The sequence below is a fragment of the Neodiprion lecontei genome, chromosome 5 (assembly GCF_021901455.1).
Source record: "Neodiprion lecontei isolate iyNeoLeco1 chromosome 5, iyNeoLeco1.1, whole genome shotgun sequence".
NCBI lineage: Eukaryota > Metazoa > Arthropoda > Insecta > Hymenoptera > Diprionidae > Neodiprion > Neodiprion lecontei.
The window spans coordinates 1,919,910-1,940,069 of record NC_060264.1 but is presented as its reverse complement, the minus strand read 5'-3'; the positions used below and the strand labels follow the sequence as shown (position 1 = coordinate 1,940,069).

General features: G+C 38.1%; 1 protein-coding gene across 3 annotated transcripts in view; it reads right to left on the bottom strand.

Moving 5' to 3' along the window:
• Positions 1–20,160, bottom strand: part of LOC107228011 (transcriptional activator Myb) — a 45,312-nt gene that overhangs the window by 11,165 nt on the left and 13,987 nt on the right. The gene's annotated exons all lie outside the window — the stretch shown is intronic.

Here is a 20,160-nt window from a genome sequence, read left to right as displayed (position 1 = left end):
ACAACACGATGGTTCATCCATCCGCGGAGAGGAACAGCCGTTGAATGAGTCGTTGCCTTTTAATTCTCGTCTCTCCCCGTTCCTTCCTTTTTTCTTCATTCAATTTAAAGATCGAGATCCTCTCATCTTTGGTCTCTCGCGTTTGGCGACAAGCGAAACGCGGTACATTATTAAACGCACGTTCTTCGCCCAACGAAAGGACGACAGAGAGAAAAGAAAAGAATCAGCGATAGAGAAAATGACGTTGGTACAAAGACACTTGGATATATCGGATGGTTTTCTTTCTCATAATTAGGTAGTTAAACTCGCGCGTGTTTCTTCAACTTCTAGGGGGCGTCTGCGGCAGCATATCGAACGGCTTGAGTAATCGTCCCGTCGAGTATAAAAGCGAGATATTACACTTTACGGGACATTTGAGTAGCTGGCGGTGGTGGCGCCAATGGGTTGACATCCGGTATGGGGGAGTAGCGTTAGATATAATAAAGCCTGGTGGTAAAATGCCTTCTGAGCAAAGAGCACGCGTGGTATCAAGGAACGAGCTGCTTGGTGACAACGACGACGACACTCCTCCAGACTCCCTTCTTCTCTCGCAGGACAGACGAGGAGGAGGAGGAGGAGGAGGAGAAATAATCTTGAGCACACACAACACGCTCGCGTGTTATAAAAACACTCTGGTAATATACAAAAATTTCATTCCGCCGGTAAGAAGTCAAGGAGAGAGTTGAAGATGAGATAAAAAAAAAAAAAAAAAACTTTAAACAAGACGAGGATGGATGGATAAAAAGATCCAAACCAATGGAATTCTTTCTTTCCATTCCGTTGGTCTCAAAGTACTTATGATTCTGATAAAAGCTCCTTCGGTGGGTTGTAAAATTGGAGAAATTTTCTTATTAGTTACCAGAAGATCGAGACGAAAAATACGTCTTGTCGGTTCATTAGTAAAGAACGAAGTAGAGAGAAAATCTCCGAGATATATCGCATCGGATCCCGTCGCGTCGCAAAGGCATAAAAATAGTGGCAAAGAAAGTGAGCTGCATATAATTATTATACACAATTCATGACCGGACGGCGTAAAGTGAATGGCTCGGGACAAACTGGCTGGCGATGAATGGAGACGCACACACACACACACACACACACACACGAAGTACGAACACACGTAGATATTCGTTGACACTCCACGTTTACTGCAACAGCAACGCTTCAAGGATCGAGATTATCGCCCTCTCGGTTTATCCCTGAGAGGAGAGAGGCGATCCTCACCTTTAGGTCGTAAAGATCGGTCCGAAGGTTCGGACGGCGAGAGACTTTGAGCGTTTCGACAAGTTCCTTGTTCGTCTCGGATCATAAACTGAGAAAAATTTCCATAGAACCATATTTTTCAATTGTGTTAAAAAATGAAAATAGTCAAGGACCGATCGGTAACCGGAAATAAAAATTTCTCTTAGTGTATAATAATTAATTAGAAAGAGGAAAGAAAACGAAATGTTGCAAAAAGGAGCTGGGAGAATAATGTGAGAGATGAATAATTTTGTAACTTTACATGTAGTGCGGGGTGAAAAAAATTAGAAACAAACCTTCTACGATACAATATATATAACAACGAGACTGACTTCCGGTTTATATTTCGATTACATGTATACATACATACATACATTTAGGAGCGCGTTGAAAACGTGATAAGATTGCACAAACAATTTTTTTCCGTCTCGTTTGTTGCTTTTTTTTTTTTTTCTTTTCTTTAAATAATGTATTTATTTTTTCTCATTCCTTTTTCGAACAGTAAAACACGGACGGCACGCGTGAGTCAAGTTTGGGAACGGAAATCACGTACAAGTTTGAAGTAACGTAAAACTGCTTCTATACTTCCGGAAATCAACTTCACGAAAAAAGGAGAAGAAATGAAAAAAAAAAAAAAAAAGAAAAATGATTAGATATTGAAAATTTTTACGATCAGGTTTCAATTATACACAATGCCGTGTGGTATAAATTTTTATATCTACGAGTTAAAAATGTTTTCATCCCCGGTTTTAGATCGAGAATATTAAGATTCGTTGTAAAATCATGCGGCGCAAATTAGAGAGGAGAGAATCGCTCCAATCTTACAGCATCGTCACGACGGATATTTGGTTACAGTTTTTACACTGATTAACAACGCCGCGGGGTCAAGTTCCGTCTATCTCCGGGTTGCATAGGCTACGCCGGAATTCCGCAGCAGGGAACTATCGGACTTCTTCATTCCCAGGACGTTGATGCGCGTAGCGATAATACGGATAGACGAGATTCGGGGAAATCCTACTTCGCTATCGCGTATAATTATGTGAAAATAAAAGTAGGGAAAGGAATGCTCGGATCGACAAAATAGATTTTGTTTCAGTCCGTTTACCTATTTCAATCCAACTAAGATGACTTCGATTCGACAATTTCGATTCGGTTGGTTTGCCAAAATGATTTACTCAATTTTTAGTCGTGTCGATCACGCGTTTATTTGATGAAAAATTCACATTATTGGAATGAACTCGCGACGTGTTATCCTGAACAAATTGACAGTCGGCATGATCGTTAAAAAGGTTCGATTCAATTCTGTATTAATTTGTGAAAAGTATTTTGTTGAATTAAGTACTATTAAGGACTAATACAACATTTAGTTGAATATCGGACGAATGTATCAACCGACTCAAACCTTCGACGATTCGAAAAGAGGAAGAGGAAGCGGCTGGGAAGGAAATTTTCAATAGGTAAAAAACGTCGACCCGCATACGCGAGAAGCTTCGTCGAATCGGTGAACTCGAGTTTCGGATTTCCATAGGCTCGGGGTAATTCGGTCATCCATTCATCGCCGTTGGATGATATCGAGTGTAAAGCCATCGGGTATACGGGCAAAATTCGGAAATCGAACGCCGAATTTCCGGTGCCAGAGACGAGACGAGACGAGACGCAACGAAACGTGAAATTTCGAGGGTGAGAAATACGACGATAACGTTAAAAATCAAGGCTGCCTGCGTGATCGTCGATTATTTTTTCTTTATTTTTCCGGTTTAAAACATCGGGATTTTAATAACTTCCGTTCCTTTCTCGTCGCGAGTAGGAAACGAGAAATTGTGTAACGCGGTTTCGAAACGAAACAAATTTCTCCTTCCTCTTCCTTTTCATTCAAGGTGGTCTCGCGGGTTGACCGGACGATGGCCGGAAGTAAGTTGACGAGATCAGATTGCGTTCGAGCGAGTTGGAAAGAAGGAAACGGTTTGTCGTAAGGTGAACGAAGAGTCGAAAGAGAAAAAAAAAAAAAAGAAAGAAAAGAAAAGAAAAGAAAAGGTAATGGTAGGTTTTTTTTGTCGCGCTTCGAGTAACTACAAAGTGATCGAAATCTTGAAAAGGTATCCTTCGGTAGGATAATTCGCCGTCGAGGAAATGAAAATTGCGGTTAGTTGACAGGAAATTAATTAGTGCCTGCACTCCTACGTTCATCGTCCAACGGGGTAAAAATTGTAACTCCAGGATGTGGTCTCTCAGGTTCAGCACACGCCGGTGAATATCGAAGGAATTATACGACCGGAATACAAGACGGAAGAATAAGAAGAAGGAGGGGGAGGAGGAAGAAAAAGGGAGCAAGGAAAGTCACCAAGTCCAGGTCTCGGTGGTTGTAAGGATGAGCCTGGACGGAAAGCAGGAAGGATATCTAGCCAACCGTGACGCGTATCCTGTCCCTTAAAGTCACAGCGGGAGAAATTGAGATGATTTTCAAGATTACGACAAGCTGCCCGGAAACGAAAGTTGCGAGCGGAGTTTCGATTTTTTTTTTTTTTTTTGTTGTTTTTATTTATATGTATATATATTAGGGTGGTCCTTGTTTAGGGTGTTGACGAATTTTTACCGCTCCATCACTGAAATCAATTTCAAATCATTTGAAAAGAGTCGCCAAATTTTTTCAGATTCTTACAGCAAGTCTGAGATAGCCCGCGTTGTGATCGAAGCTTCTTATGGAAGTGACGTGAGAAAAACTTTATTTCGCACCATATATTTTATCGCGAAAGTAATAATGTTCCAAAAAATCTGTAACCGCGAGGTTTTAGTCGGCACAAGCGATGCTGTATGGAAAAAAAATACACATCGTCGTACGAGGCAATCTGGACGAATTGCACTTCCTCTAAATAAAAGAAAAGTCAGGTTTCGAGGTTGTGCAATTCGTCTAGATTGCCTCGTACGACGATGTGTATTTTTTCCCAGACAGTAGCACTAATTCTCACCAAAACTTCGCGGTTACAGATTATTTGGAACATCATTACTCTTGCAATAAAATATGTACTGAGAAAAAAAAGTTTCACCCGTGTTAATTTCCATAAGAAACTTCGATCACAATTCGGACTATCTTAGATTCGATGTAAAAATCTGAAAAAATTAGGCGATTGTTTTCGAATTATTTGAAGTTGATTTGGGGGATGGTCTGGCAAAAATTCGTCAACACCCTGAATAAGGACCACCCTAATATATATATATATATATATATGCCATCGTCTTCCAATATTTTGGAACACGATTGCGAGTTGTTTTCAATGTATAATTTTCAAAACAATCTCTACGGAAACGTAACCGCGCTATTTTCTTACGTTGTGTAATAATTATTATGTTCGGTGTGAACGGTGAACGTTGAAAATAAAGATTGCATATCGGCTAGAAATGGTGGTTTAACACGTAGCCTAGAACGGATCTTTATAAAAAATAGAGCGGGTGACCTAGTGTTCCACTATGCGGTTAGATAAAGTAATAGTAATTAACACGGCATTAATTAATTATAATATGCGATTGGTACGTTATGAAAATATTATTTTCGTAATCAAAACCGTGACCGATCCGTGTTAACGTGATTTATTACTTGTGTAAACATTAATTCGTGCAAGAACTTGGGTCTTATTTTGTCATTTATTTATTTATTTATTTATTTATTTATTTATTTATTTATTTATAACTTTTTTCATAAAACGGTATAACAAATATTTTTGAACGTACGTAGAAAACACATACAATACAATATATACACGTGTATTATAAGTATAATGTAAGCCGCAAGTATTTCTTATATAAATGGGTGATAAAAAAAATAAAAATAAAAAGTAAAAATTCCGACCAATTTGAGTACGTGATTAATCATAGCAAGGAATTGCGACGGTGTGTTATATTATCTGGCACCGAAGCTCGTGTCAACATATATAACGGCCATTCTCGCTCTGCAATACAGACGCATGTGTGTACATGCATATATAGTAGACATTGGTCGAGTTTTATGGTCCCGGAAAGAACACGTGGTTGTACACATATATAGGTATATAGTATACTTACGTATATATACATACATATTATACATATATATATATATATGTATGCGGCGTATAGTTGAGAGGCAAGAGTCTATTTGACCAGGATTTATTTAAACCACGTCGCTGTGTAATATATACCCATATAAAATGTATAATATAACGAAACGACCAGCTGTTGCCGAGTATATACATAATATTAAACATATAACGTGGTATCGTACATACATACATACATACATATATACATATATATACTCAATATTGTACGTTATAAATTTTTAAACTGGTAACCGTCGAAACGTTCCATTGAAAAAAACGAAAGTAAGAATATATATATATATATATATTCGGCATATGCTAATTTGCGTAGAGAGGAAATTCCAATCTCGGCAGGTTTATATTCTCTGCGGAGTGTAATAAAAGTATGTGGGAGAAATAAATGTTAAAAAATAAAAGCGCAATGTTAATGATAATAATGATAATAAATCGAAAAAAAAGACGAAAAGACCGACGCAGTCATCAAACTTATATACATATGTATATATATGTATATGTATGTATGTATATATGTATCCCCAGAATCTCGGACGCACGTGGCGTTTTGGCCGGATCGAAACGACGAACAGCCTCGGGCGTTTACCCCTTTCAATCAATTTTTGTTAGCTGGGAAATATGTCGATGCGATGACTGGATTATACATATATATTTTTTTGTTTTTGTTTTAGTAAAGAACGATTTTCATAAAATCGGTCGAATGCGGTTCCTTTCTTCGTTAAAGAGAATAATTAACAAACTATGGAAGACCCTTTTCACCACGGTCAAGAATCAATTCTAATAATATGGTTCGATGACAATTAACTAATCAGGCACTGTATAAAGAACGAATACAAACGAAGACGAAAACTATCGTTCGATGAAATTGTTGTTTTTTTTTTCCTCGAAATTTTATTCTACCTATCGAGCACGAAATTCTCAATTTTTTTTTTTTTTAATCTTTTCGTCACTAAAATCTACAACGAAATTTGTTTCAGAGTCGCGTAAATTGGTAAAATCGTCAAAAAAAAAAAAAAAAAAAAATGCATTAACACCAAATCGTAGATTCGCAAATGTAATATGAGAAAAAATATATATATATATATATATATACGAAGTAAAACGGGTATGATCTTTGAAATCTTATCAACAAATGTTTAAAAAAAAAAAAAACGATCGCGTACGAAATTTGACTATTTTCGGAAAGGTGTAATATTAATCCCGCGACGATACGACCGCGTAACGAACGACAAAGGGCCAATTATTTGTCAGAGGTCCGATAAGAGAGAGAGAGAGAGACCCTGTCGACCATCTGTGCTTTGTATTGCCCCCCGGTACTCGGCATATGCGCCCCCCCCCCCACTCCACCCCATCGCGGCATGTGAGACCACCTTCACCTACGACTCTCGTCGGAGGCCTCCCCGAAAACGGCACACGCACTCACGCCATGCAGGGGTGCGAGCAGAGAGCGAGACAACTTTGCCGCCGCGGCAGCTGCCTCTGGTCACCACCTATCGATCTAACAGACCGAAGTTTGCTCAAACCCGGTTCGACAACTCTGTTTGAAGAGGAACCGTAAGGGCTGTTGGTGCCGATTTGCCATTTTTTTTTTTTTTTTTTTTTATGGTTTAACAAAAGATTACTTCTTTACTGTACAGCGATCGAAGAGGAGAACAATCGAGAAACGTGATTTCGATATCAACGATTACTGGAGCGATGAGTTCCGGCTTCTTCGCATATAATATATGCGAATGTAATATTATTACATACCGGGAGAATCTCTTGAAAGTTGAAAACGAACCGCGCACGCGCGAGTTTTATCGGCTCTTCGCGCAGGCTGGCCAACCCGAGTTTTCAGCCGTCAAACTCTTTCCGCCGGCGACGCGGTTCCTACGAATTTTCGAGGTTAGGATCTCGAACAATCGAGACGGCGACTCGGAAAGGTTTCGGAAGCATTTGTCGTCGGGGCGGAAAGTCGATTCTTCGAAGAACGGTCGGAACTCGACGCTTACGCTCTTTGAAAATTCAAACGCAGACATTTTGCGTAGGTTGGCCCGCCTGCGTCGCGGACAAGAATATCGCCGCGGGAACGTTTCGCCGACCAATGAGATTTGATCATTCGGCGCACGCGCGGTTCGTTTTCAAGTTTCAAGAGATTCTCCCGGTATGTATATATACATGCGTACAAGTCGCAGAATTATAAGTAAGATCATCGTCGGTGTATTATATTTACTGCTTTGGAACGAGAAAAAAAAAATGGGGCGGAGGGGGAAGGAGGGAGAGGGGGATCAAATTTCATTAAATTTCGCCGAGTAAATAATTACGTTCCGATGAAGAATCTTAGAAAAGACCGTGCCCGATATGCTTAGCCATTACGCAGCTGATAAAAATAAGATACATGCGAATATAATATCCGGACAAGATTCGGATTTGACAAGGGAAGAAAAAATAAACGAATAAATGATTGAGGCAAAAAAATTTGAGAAAACCTGTCTGAAACAAGAGCAGATATGACGGAAGATAAAGGGAAAAGAAAATTATAAAAATCGTACCGTCCGGAATTTCGATTCGAAATAATGCAACGCAACAGCTAAATTTTTGAATATACACAGGCGTTCGTTATACAAGATAAATATACCAACACAGATACGTATGTAAAACTTGCAGGTTAGTTATGTAAGAATATACGGTGGTTTTTTAAATATCCAACGGTCTCCCGCGCGTCGCTTCATCCTTGAGTTTCAAATCCCGAGTCGCTTGCGGCACGTGGCGTGAAAAATTTTTATATTTTATACCGCTCCCACGATGTTGGCGAAAAGAGCAGAATAAAAAAAAAAAAAAAAAATATTTGCGAACCCTGACAAAAAAGGAAAAAAAAAAACAAACAAATATGAGGAAAACAAAAATAAAGAAAGAAAAATTACATAATGGAAGGCCGCAAAGTGATCACTGGCGCGTGTATATATATATACACACACACACACACATTATCAATGATAAAATAATATAATAAAATGACCAACGGTTGATCCGAGAACGTGAAATTCGAGAAAAAAAATAGACGAATTTAGAAACAAAAAAAAAAAAAGACAATTATGTCAAGAGATATAAAATATGTTTTCGCGATCCTTGATCTTCGTATATATACATATATATGAATGTACATACATAGCGTACATGCTGGATGATAAGGATGCCGGACAGACATTATTACGTGTATTATACGTGTATTGTGTAAGCACTATTATATGTATGTATATATATTCATATATATATATACATAAACACGTGCGTCTTAATGTGGATATAATAAATCGGTGAGAGTGCCGTCGTGGTTGCCCATTCATGCGACGTCTCGAATTAAAAATTCGATCTCTGAAACCGGCAAGCGGCAACAGAGTCAGGTTATATTCACGAGGACCTGTTTCCTCGTCGAGGATACGTTTTTTTTTTTTTTTTCTTCCTTTTCCTCCTTACGTACAATTTATACAACATACCGACGTCTGGTTTTTTTTTTATTTTTTTTCTCTTTTCTTTTTTCTCAGCTTCGAAACGCGCGCGAACACAAAGGCAGAAAAGAAAGAATAAAAACAAAAAACAACGGAATATTGATATTGAAATTGAAATTGAATTTTTATTTATTTATTTATTTTTTTTATTTCATTCATCCGTACAGCTATATATATATATACATGCGAGTAATCGCGAGACTTGTTTTCGCTTCCCGTAATGGAATTTGGCGACCGTTAGCGTTTCAAAGCTGATTCGCAAGTGTGGAATACACACGTGTACCTGTAATACATAAAGGAATTCCCTCGAATCATTTTGGCATTCTTGTAAGAGGTTATAAAATACGTATGAAGTGCAACTCCGCGTGACTGAATTTTTTTTTTTCTTTTTCTTTATTTTCGCACAGAGCCAGGCGATAAATTATACAACATTTTTACATTTCTACGGGTATTGTAATATATTTATACAACGCGAGCATGTTTTACTCGTTTTTCCACGCTTGTTTTCCGTTCACAAAACAACCGTTTCCACGACGGTAAGACGAATCTGCGAATGCGCACGCGCGGAGTACCGAAAATACAACTTTCAAGTCCTAGGAGTCGAAAAGTGTTCTTTTCCGCACTCCGCGCATGCGCCGTCGCGAAAAAATCTGACGTCACGCGACTCGTAACCTCAATTTCTTGCTTGGTGAAAAAAATGCGCAACATACTCTTGTTCACGCAAAAGAATCGTATAATAGAGTATACATCGTGAAAGGAAATATGCAGGACGCGTAAGGGAAACGGAGATGTGTAGGTATGTACGTAGTTTGATTCAGCAGGTGTCGGCGGGGTGAACGAATAGGCGGCAGCTGCGGTTCTCAAGGGATGGCAGAACCAGCAATACCAACAGCCGCCTCCCAGGGTTACACGAATTACTTTTCTACTGATGTTGCGTTGCATAATTTCGGTAAAAAAAAAAAAAAAAAAACTGTATGCGGAAAAAAATTATCGATACAAATAAATTCAAATTCAAATTAGGTACTTTGTTTCATATTTGTTATAACAGAAAAAAAAAAAAAAAACTGATTTATGCGCGGTGTATGATAAAGAAACTAAAGAAATTATATGTACAGTAATGTTCGTTGATAGGTTGTTTTTTTTTTTTTTTTTTTTTTTAATCAAAACTGAAACGAATATTCTCTATATAAAAATTTTACGCGTCTATGATCAATTTAATCGTCGGTTCGTTTCTTCTCTCACTCGCGTAACTCTGGTCAATGGCACATAAAATTTTGTTCAACAGGAAGCTCGTTCCATTGTTTTTCTTTTCTTTTCTTTTCTTTTCTTTCTTTCATTCCTTCTTTATTTTTTTTTTTTTTGAAAGTTTCGGGGAACAATTACGCACAACTGACATTTAATTAATACATACTATCCGAGGGTTAAGCTCTTAATAAATTTCGCCTCTCAATTTTATATTCGTATCTTCGTTCTGAAGTTATAGAAAAAATCAATCCCGAGGCAATGTTCGGTCTTCAACGATTTGTATTTAATAATGCGTAAGAGGCGCGACATGTCGGAGCTGTTTCGCAGGTGAAGCTGGAGGGCAGGTACGATGAGTGAATGGCTCTTTAAATTTTCTGCACAAAAGTGTGTGTGCGTGTGTGTGTGTGTATATATATATATATATATGCATGTATACGGTTCAAGTTGCAGAACGGACCAAAGTCAGCTGATTTTCACTAGGAACGGTACTTCAAATTTGGGGCAACTATACATACGTGTCATTGTAACACAGATCGGTATTTATTAATTATTACCATTACGATTGAATTAAAAAATTGCCAACGAAAGAGTTACGCAACAATTATTATAAGAGAATAAAAATCGGTTCAGATTGCTGGCCCGTTTGTGGTATAATATTAGCAAAAATATCCCGATTGGGGATATTGACGATTAAATTTCGTTTTGTTAGTTTTATTGTATATTTTCGGTAAAAAAAGAAAAAAAAGAAAAAAAAACACATTCCCGTTTTGCAATTATTTGACTTACGTGAGATCGAGATCGATATCCTCACACGGGTAGGTGGTATGTACCCGATGGTTATACATACATAAATATGATAACGAGAAATCGAGAAGAGACTTGAATTCAAACGATACGATCGAATGTGTTTGAACGGCGTTATAGGTACAAGTTTACCTACGATAATAACGTATGTAGGTTTTTTATCACCTTACACGCGAGAGAGAGAGAGAGAGAGAGAGAGAGAGAGAGAGAGAGAGAGGGGATGGAATAAGTCAACCGTTTCACGACTTTCGACGTATTTTTTATTTGCATCGAAGGCGGCTCCAAAGTAAATTGCAAAATAGATAAAATAGATCTAGCTATGGAAATAGGGTTGAATACGAACGTAGGTATAAACCAGAGAAAGGGTGTGAAGGGGGGTGATTGAACGGCGTGTATCGTCGTTAACGATCTTCTCGTCCGACATATTCTTTACATAAAATTCAAATTTCTCACATCAAGGTTACTACCGTACGTGTGCCGTATGTACGTACATATAATGTATAATAAGTTTACGCTCTACGTACAATAATTTCGGCACGTGCGGAGACGAGAAGAAAATAAGAAGCGGGCGTATCATCAGCTTCCGATTACATTATTTATCGCTTGTACGACCTCGAGGTAAACTTTATAATGCACGGTTCGTAGAGATACATTATACGCCTATTTCTGCGCGTTTTTTTAAACCTCCTGGTCAACGAACTATTCATCGATCCTGCTTACACACGCGCTATATATATATATATACACACACACGCACACACACACACACGGATCCGGATACAAATTTTATGGTCCTTCTTTAACATCAGAAAAATAGAGGAAGTGTGATATCGGTGATTATTGTATGTCTTTTTTTCTTTTCTCCCACTCCCAAAATTGCGAAATTTATTGAACATTATTTTACAAATATTGCAGCGATGCGAGTATTTCTTTTGATTAAACATCAAGATGACAACGACGATGACGACGATTATGACGATAATGCCGGACTGGGAAAAATTTCATTCGTTACAGTAACTAGAAAAATTGAGTGAAACGGGTATCGTTAAAAAAAAAAGTGTTTGAACATTGTTGGAATTACGAAATACGATGTACGCCTAACAATTTTACCCTATCTTCGATCCTTTCTTGATTGTCGCAACGCAAAATCAGTTTGCTCTACTTTTTTAGCTAAACAAGGCTTTGACGTCAATTTATTCTTGCGCGAGCGTTAAACTTTCGCAACGGTTGCAAGAAAATATATCAATCTCTCATTGCCAGTGCGAGAAGGTGCGATGTCCGTTAATATAATTTTTTTTCACTCTATCCTACCCAACGCGATAAGGAATAGAGAGTAACCGCGGTACGTGTTACAGAGAAGGAGATATTTTTCCCGCCATCGGCGATGCGACGTCGCGCGTCTGGCTGCACGTTGTGCACCGAAGAAAGAACGCAAGAGTGACGGGGGGATGAAGAGGATGAAGAGGGTGAAGGAGAAGGAAACGACTCCAGGTGGTGGTGATACGACCGTAAGAAGGGACTTACGGAGGGTGTTGGTTGCGTTTCTCTGTGTGCGTGCGTGTATATATATATAAAAAATATACATATATACATACGTAAACACGCGTACGTGTAAATACGTATGATATACCTTACAGCTTGGCTAGACGACGAGGGCACGCGCCTCTTTACAACTCGCGATCGGCAACAGCTGCCGGAATCGAGGATGCATATACATAGTTTATAAGTATATGAAGAGGGTGAAGAGGACGACGAGGAAGACGAAAAGGAATTATAATGGGAGGGGAGAATTAGGAAAAAAAAAAACATAAATAATAATAATTTACGAGACGCCGCTGAAGGAAGGTAACTCCTTGTAATTCCTTGTATAATTTCAAAATTCACGAGAGCGACGATCGGACCTTGGAGATATCGCGGAGTTTAATTTTAAATATGTTATACACACGGTTGTGTATGTAAATCCGCGAATAGCCGGATAAGCGGGGACAGAAGGAAGAAAGGAAGAAACGGAAGAATGATAATGAGGGCAAGGAACTCGCGAGAATTTTTCTTTCTCTCTTTTTTATTTTTTTTTTGCTTTTTCAAGTTTTTCCTTCTCGTCCTCTCAAATCGCGTACATGAAAAATTGAAAAAAGAAAAGTGAGAGAGAGTAAAAATAAATAAACAAAGAACGCGGACATTTGTACCGAATTCATTACCAGTCTTTGATTTCTTTTATTATTATTGTTATTATTATTATTATTATTATTGTTTGAGTTTGTATCTTTTTCCCTTGACATAAAATTTCACCGATAGTTGCTCGATCGCGAACGTCGTTGATTAAAAAGCCGCATTCACGCGGTGAACAACTAACTGCGGCTATTCGAGTTTCCGAAAAAAAACTAACCAGGCCAACCCAAAACTCCTGTCGCAATCAGTCGGATGGATAAAGAAGAGGAATAAAAGAAGAAGAATAGAACTAGGCGGCATCTTTCTTCCGATCACTTTCCCTCTTAATATGTATCTTTTTTTTTTTCATTCATTCTTTCTTTCTTTTCTTTTCTTTTTTTTTTTTTTTCTTCATTTCCCGGCTACGCGAGAGGATAGGAGATAGGATAGAATAGGAGCACACAAACCTTTTCGTATCGTATTACACGGCATAACGCGACTCGTCACGTGCCGTTGTATACAACCTCCGATGCATTTGCTCTTTAAAAAAAAAAAAAAAAAAAAACAAATTTATCCCCGTTAATCTTTCTTCATCAATGAGGAAAAAAATATCGCTGCTCGTATGTATATATATATATATATACACACACACTTGATGCTTTTAACTTAAAACGCGTCACCTCTTCTTCTTCTTCGACGGATCGTTTACCCGTATATCACATACCTGGACACAGGTGAATGAATGAACTGAGAATGAGAGAGTTGAGAGCAAAAATAAAAATAAAATAGATAAAATTAAAAATAAAATGACGAAAGAGAGAGAGAAAAAAAAAAAAAAAGTCACACTCCGTTCATTCATTTATCCGTTAAGGTTGCAACACGCAGCGTGATTCATAGTTACTATTCTTGTACATATATCTATATATATATATATGCAATTCGTTTGTACGATATGCTATTAAAATACCTTGTACGCCTACGTTGTACGCTCGCAGCGAAACGTAACGTAACGTAACGTAACGTAACCGAATCTCCTGCATCATCGCGCGTCATTGCTCGCTGTTTATGTATTGTTATACTATAAAAATACCCACGTTCATTCGCGTCGTTACTTCGCGTCACGCCGCACAGGTGGAATTTTTATATGCGTGCGATAGTCGTTTATTACACACAAATTCCTCGTGTAACATGCGAATTTAGAAAAACAATTTCAATAATTTTTGCACAATTATACTCACAAGTATAATCGCGATATTAAGGGGGGTGGGGGGAAGAAATTACGTTGTTTTGACATTTCGAAGGAAATAATTTCATAAACGTGTCGTGTGTTATATAATAATAACAACAACGACAATAAAAAATAATAATAATAATAATAATAAAGTGCATCACTCGTATCTCGTTGTCAGTAGCTTTGTAATACACTATATTAAATGATGAAAGATGATTAAAAAAAAAAAAAGAGAGAAAGAATAAAAAATGTATATCACATGCGACTCGAGAGAGAATCGCAGGGCCAGCTTTTCCGAGCTTTGATTAAAGAGAAACGCCCACCGCAGGGCTTATTACAGCCTTGTAATATTCCAGCAAGCAACGATGAAAGATTAGGAAACACTTTCGGCGTTTCGTTTACCTACGAACGTGACAAAAGAATTCAAACCCTAATCACTGTAAAAAGGCAACTCGCAGAGTCGTTTATAAAAAGTAGGGCGAAAAACTGGAGCATAAAAAAAGACGCGGGACGATAACTTGTCGATCTTGAATTGTAGTTTCAAAAATTAAAGTAAGTTAAAAAAAAAGTCAATAATTTCGATATTCTGAAAAAAAAAAAAAAAATTTCCTTGGAATGTTTTCTGCAAAACTGTAAGTGTAAGTGATACACGAATATACGTACGTATCAGAGGATCGCAGACCGTGGGAAGGAATTCACCGCCGGTCATGATTTGAAGAAAAAATAAAAAAAATAAAAAAAAAAAAAGGTCCAATCGCGTCACAACGCGCCGCAATTCTAACGAACTACGTAACAATTATTTAACCTCACGAGTTACGAACCCGAGCTATCGTTTAACAAGGACCGTGAACTTTGTCAACCGCGTACAAACATTTGCCCGTCTTAACCATACTAGGTATATGCTTACATTAGAGAACAACGTTCGCCTTTCAAGTTTCAAAGGTTCGCAAAAAAATTTAACCGACTCGTGCCTCGACTTATCAAATAAACGACTGACTGAATTTTCATGAAATTTCTAAATAATAATCTGTCTCTGCCTCGCGAAGCGAAATTTTACCAAATTTATAGATAAAATAAAAAATGCAAGGTATCGATTTGCTCGAAAGTTTTGGGATAAAAGTAAAAAATGAAAAAAAAAAAAAAGAATGAAGCGAAAGGGAGTCGAGTTGGCACGGAATGCCCCGTATGTGGGCATATATATTCCCTCGGTCGCGCATCACACGTACGTACGTAGATGAGAGACATCTGGTCACCACCTGCCCTTACGGTAAGCGGGTTTACACGATCGAAGGTAAAAGGTACGGAGAAGGAAGAAGGAGAAGGACGGGACTATTTTTACCCTGGCAATCGCGATGCAAGGATGCGCCGATGCAGGTAAATACCCGTGAAAAAATGTATAACAAACTCGGGGAAATTCGAAACACTGTTCAAACTTTGTATTATATATTTATTTATGCGGCTAAAAATATTACAATCGATGAAATGTATTGATTATATCGTCACTCAAAGTTTTTCTCTCGCTATTGCAACCGGTGCTAAATTTTTCCGATTATAACCGTAGGTGAAAATTTGCCTCAAAGATTTATCGTCGGTACCGTGTAGTGATAAAAAAAAAAAAAAAAATATATTAAATATACGTACAACATCGCAATTAGAAACGCAAAAAAAGTTCGCTAAAATTTTTCGATTGATTCAACCGTTTCTCAATCTATTGCCGAGTAAGAGTAAAAAGTTAAAAATCAAAAATCGCGTATCGATATGACAAATTGAAAAAAGACAAAAAAAAAAAACGACTCGCTCGGACATTACGTTCGGCTGTTAAAATTTTTTCCCACAGTGTACGGTTAAAAACAACGTGTTTTTAATAGTTTGAAAATATCTCTCAATCCGCTGTTGCAATTTCGCGCATCTTGTCCGGGAAATTGGCTAAAAACTTGATAAAATTTTCCAATATCAAACGATATCAATGACGATTCGCGAGTCGCACCTGAACCTCGGTGTATAACGAAGGGTCGTCGGGGATGGTGGGAGAGGGTTTACGGGGGCGAGGGGGTTCGGACCAATGTATTCTCATACTGGAGTATTAAACCGAGCAGAACAGAAACAAGCAGGGCGACCGACCCTTGATGGAAAAGGCGAGGAAAGGGAATCCCCTCGTCCCTTGAAGCCGGAGCACAGCGCGTGTTGTTGTTACGTAGCGTATGGTGTATTCCCAGGTATGTTACGTCTGTGTCCCTCTCTCTCTCTCTCTCCCTCTTTTTCTGTGCACGGAATAAGGGTGCTCGCGTTCCCATGACAAGTGTGTCGCAGCAGCCTGCGTGAATCTTTAATTTCTCCCCCCCCCCCTCCCCCCTCCCCCGTGGGAATTCGGATCGAGGATCGAGGATCGAGGCGATGTGGACGGGGTGGCGTATTATAGAGGGAAATTAAAAGGTATAGGGCGGAGAGGGGGGGGGAGGGAGGCGAAATTAGGATCCAATTTGCAGCCCTCCCCCCCCCACCCTCCTCCGACCCTCCCCCTCCATCCATCCATCCATCCATCCAATCCTCCCCTACCAAAAGTCTGTCGTCCACCCGCAAAACCCCCAGAAGTCCCACAAGGCCCCTTTTCACACGGTGTTGAATTTCCATTCGCTTCTTCCATTTCTTCTTTTTCGAGACGGAGAGAGAGAGAGAGAGAGAGGATCTAATCGCGCTTCTGTACGAATTCGCTCGCGAATAACATCGACGAAAAAATTCATCGTCTACTTCGATATTTGTCGTTTGTTGTTTTTTTTTTTTTTTTTGAAGAAGAAGAAGAAGAAGAAGAAGTTCTGTAAAAATTTCACTTTTGTCTCTCTCGTTTCATTGATTGGCACGAGAAAAAATTAACTCGAATCGTTGGAAATATTGACGAAAAAGCAATTTTTCATTTGTTTCTTCTACACTTTTGTAACGATACCACAGCGATTGTACAGAACTGTTGAAATAATAAATATTTGTGTACACGAATTGATTCAAATTTTTGCATTACACACGCGCGCGCGTCTGAGTAGAAAAAAATGAATCTTGTTTTTTGTTTTTTTTTTGTTGTTCGTTTGTTTCCTTTTTCGTTCTCTTCTTTCAACTCCGTTTGTAACAGCGATAAAAATTTCCAAGATAATTTTATCTTCAATTCCTCATGCGTACAACAATGTTTAGTTGTAATAAATACGTAGGCTTTACACGTACATTCACGCCGAGGCAGAGATGTCGAGTCTTGACCCTGAGAGATGTAATATATAACAAAGCGTATGAATTTCTACATATTCGACATTTGCCGTGTTGCGGTGGTGGGTGGGAGTCGCGATATGATCATCGGGTATGTAACAAGTACGTACGATGGATAAATAAATATAAATAAATAAATAAATAAATAAATAAATAAACGAATCAATGAATATTACATATCGAGATGTACAGAGTCGTGTACAATCTACGCGCGTTTGGAACCACGTGCGTGTATAAAATATACCATTAAACAAAGGTAAAATGACGATCATTGACCGATGATTTTCGTTATTCCGATCGGTTTAATCTCCGAATAAAATCGACCACGTCGCAAATCGAACGCGGTTTTATACGATATTATGTGTATAGTTTCGACATTACGGTTCAATGAAATTCAAGACTTCCGGACGAAGCATTGCATTGTCTGTGTATGTACAACATATTACTACTAAATCTCCGTCGCGAAATTCCCCGACTTTTTACAGGCTTTTCAGACAAAAGTCTCATAATTTTCCCTTACCAATTCGGACAAATTGGTTGTAGGAAATTGATAAAAATATACCGTATATTTCGTATAATTTTTTTTTGCTTTTTGTTTTACGAAAGTACGAACCGTCGCTCGGATCGGATTGGCCCGTCTAGTCGATGCGCAAAATCGTTTGTAAGGTAATATTTAGGAGTGTTCAAAGTTTGAAGAGAACCTTCCGCCGGTGGTAAAGAAAAATTGTATCCCATCTAATTTATCTGAAGCTTAAAAAAAATCGCGGGACGTGTTTGTACGAAGAGAAAACGTATGGCAAACGATTCTCTGACTTTTCGCAAAAACCCCAGACGTTTCCCCGACTATTACAGAATTTCATAATAATTCCACGACAGTTCCAGGTTTTTCAGAATTCCCTGATCAGTGGCCACCCTGAAGTACGTAGAAAATTTTGAAAATCACAGAAAGTCAAATAATATCGAAGGCTCAAAACATAAAACGTCAAAATCTAAAATCTGTGTACGATTCTAAATTTTGTCGTTCCACATTCCAACCCCTTTATTTTCCTCGAATGTCTACGTTTCTTAAAAAAATTCGACATCGGATCTTCTCAACCCCCACCCTCTACGTAAACTCGAAGATAGCCGCGAAACGCGCGACTCGTATTAATAAAAGCTCGCTTTCCCCCGCGTGCTTTTCGGAAGTGTTTCCCTACCTCGGGTGTAAAAGAGAAATAGAGGAGCAGATGCGGGCAATGAGAGGCGAGTCGAGACTCGCAGAGCTCGGTGCCGACAAACCGGCGAACCAACCCCTGTTCAGACATGCGTGGAGAACACGAGGAGAGGAGAGGAGAGGAGAGAAGAGGAGGAGGGAAGAAAAAGACCCGGGGTCCCAGGACCGTCTTCGAGGTGCAACCCCTTGCTGAAATTACAATTCATAAAATTTTCAGGGGAGCGGCTTTGGCCATTGTGTCTTTCCCTCTTACTCCGAGTTTTTATTTTATTTTTTTTTTTTAACTTCTTTATCTTTCTTTTTTCTTTTTCCTTCTCCCAAGCAGCTGGACGCAATCAGAGGACGAACTGCACAGATTGCAGTTATCGTAACTGCGGTAATTGTTTCAACTCGGACGTTGTTTTGCGTTATCTGTTAAACATTTAATTGTTTTACTCAGAGTGACATTCTTGTTGCGATGTAATATTTGAAAGTGATAATATATATATATATATATAAGGGGACCCTCGTCACTTCTGATGTTCAAAATTTTGATTTCCAATTTTCCCAAATCTGAAAACAATACCCTGAATTTTTTTCACATTTTTTATTCAACTGCTCGGGTTACTTGTAAATATTTAAAGTGATTTTGACAAGAACCTTTTTCCAAATTCTCAAAAAATTATCAGAAACTGTATTTTCTATTCAAAACATTTCAAGACCGGGCTCACGATGCACCGATTTTATTTCAATTGTCTTTCCCAACACTTTTATTTTGTTTTTGGACAACTAAAACGTTGTTTGAGCGGTATCAAAATTTTTAAAAAATTCTCAAAACTTCTATTTTTCATTTAGAATATTTCTAAACCGGTTTTATTATGGGGCGATTTTTGTATATTTTTTTGTCACATTCAATTTTTTATTTTTTTTTTCTAATCAATTTTATAATGAAACTGGTGTAGAAATCTTTCAAGTGAAAAATAGCAATTTTTAGAATATTAAAAAAATTTCAGACCGTTTAAATAATGCTTTAGTTGATCAAAAACATTAAAAGTGCTAACAATAAAGTAAAAAAAAAATCGGCCCATCTCGAAATGTTTGAAAAATAAAACACAGTCCTTGAGAATTTGAAAAAAGTTTCCTCTCAAAATAGCTCTAAATATTTATAGACAATCGACCAGTCGAATAAAAATTTTGAAAAAAATTCTGGGTACGGTTTAAGAGTTGGAAAAATTGCAGGAAAAATTTTGACAAAAATAAAAAGTGATAAGGGTCAGACGTTGGTTTGTTTCGCATCTTGTTGTAATTACATCTCATCTTTTGGACCTTTTCATTACCGCAGCCTGAAAATCGGTTCCATTCATAACCCTTTCAAAAAACATACCACTGATTAATGACAATTTTTTTTCACATTCATTTATTCAAAACTTACTT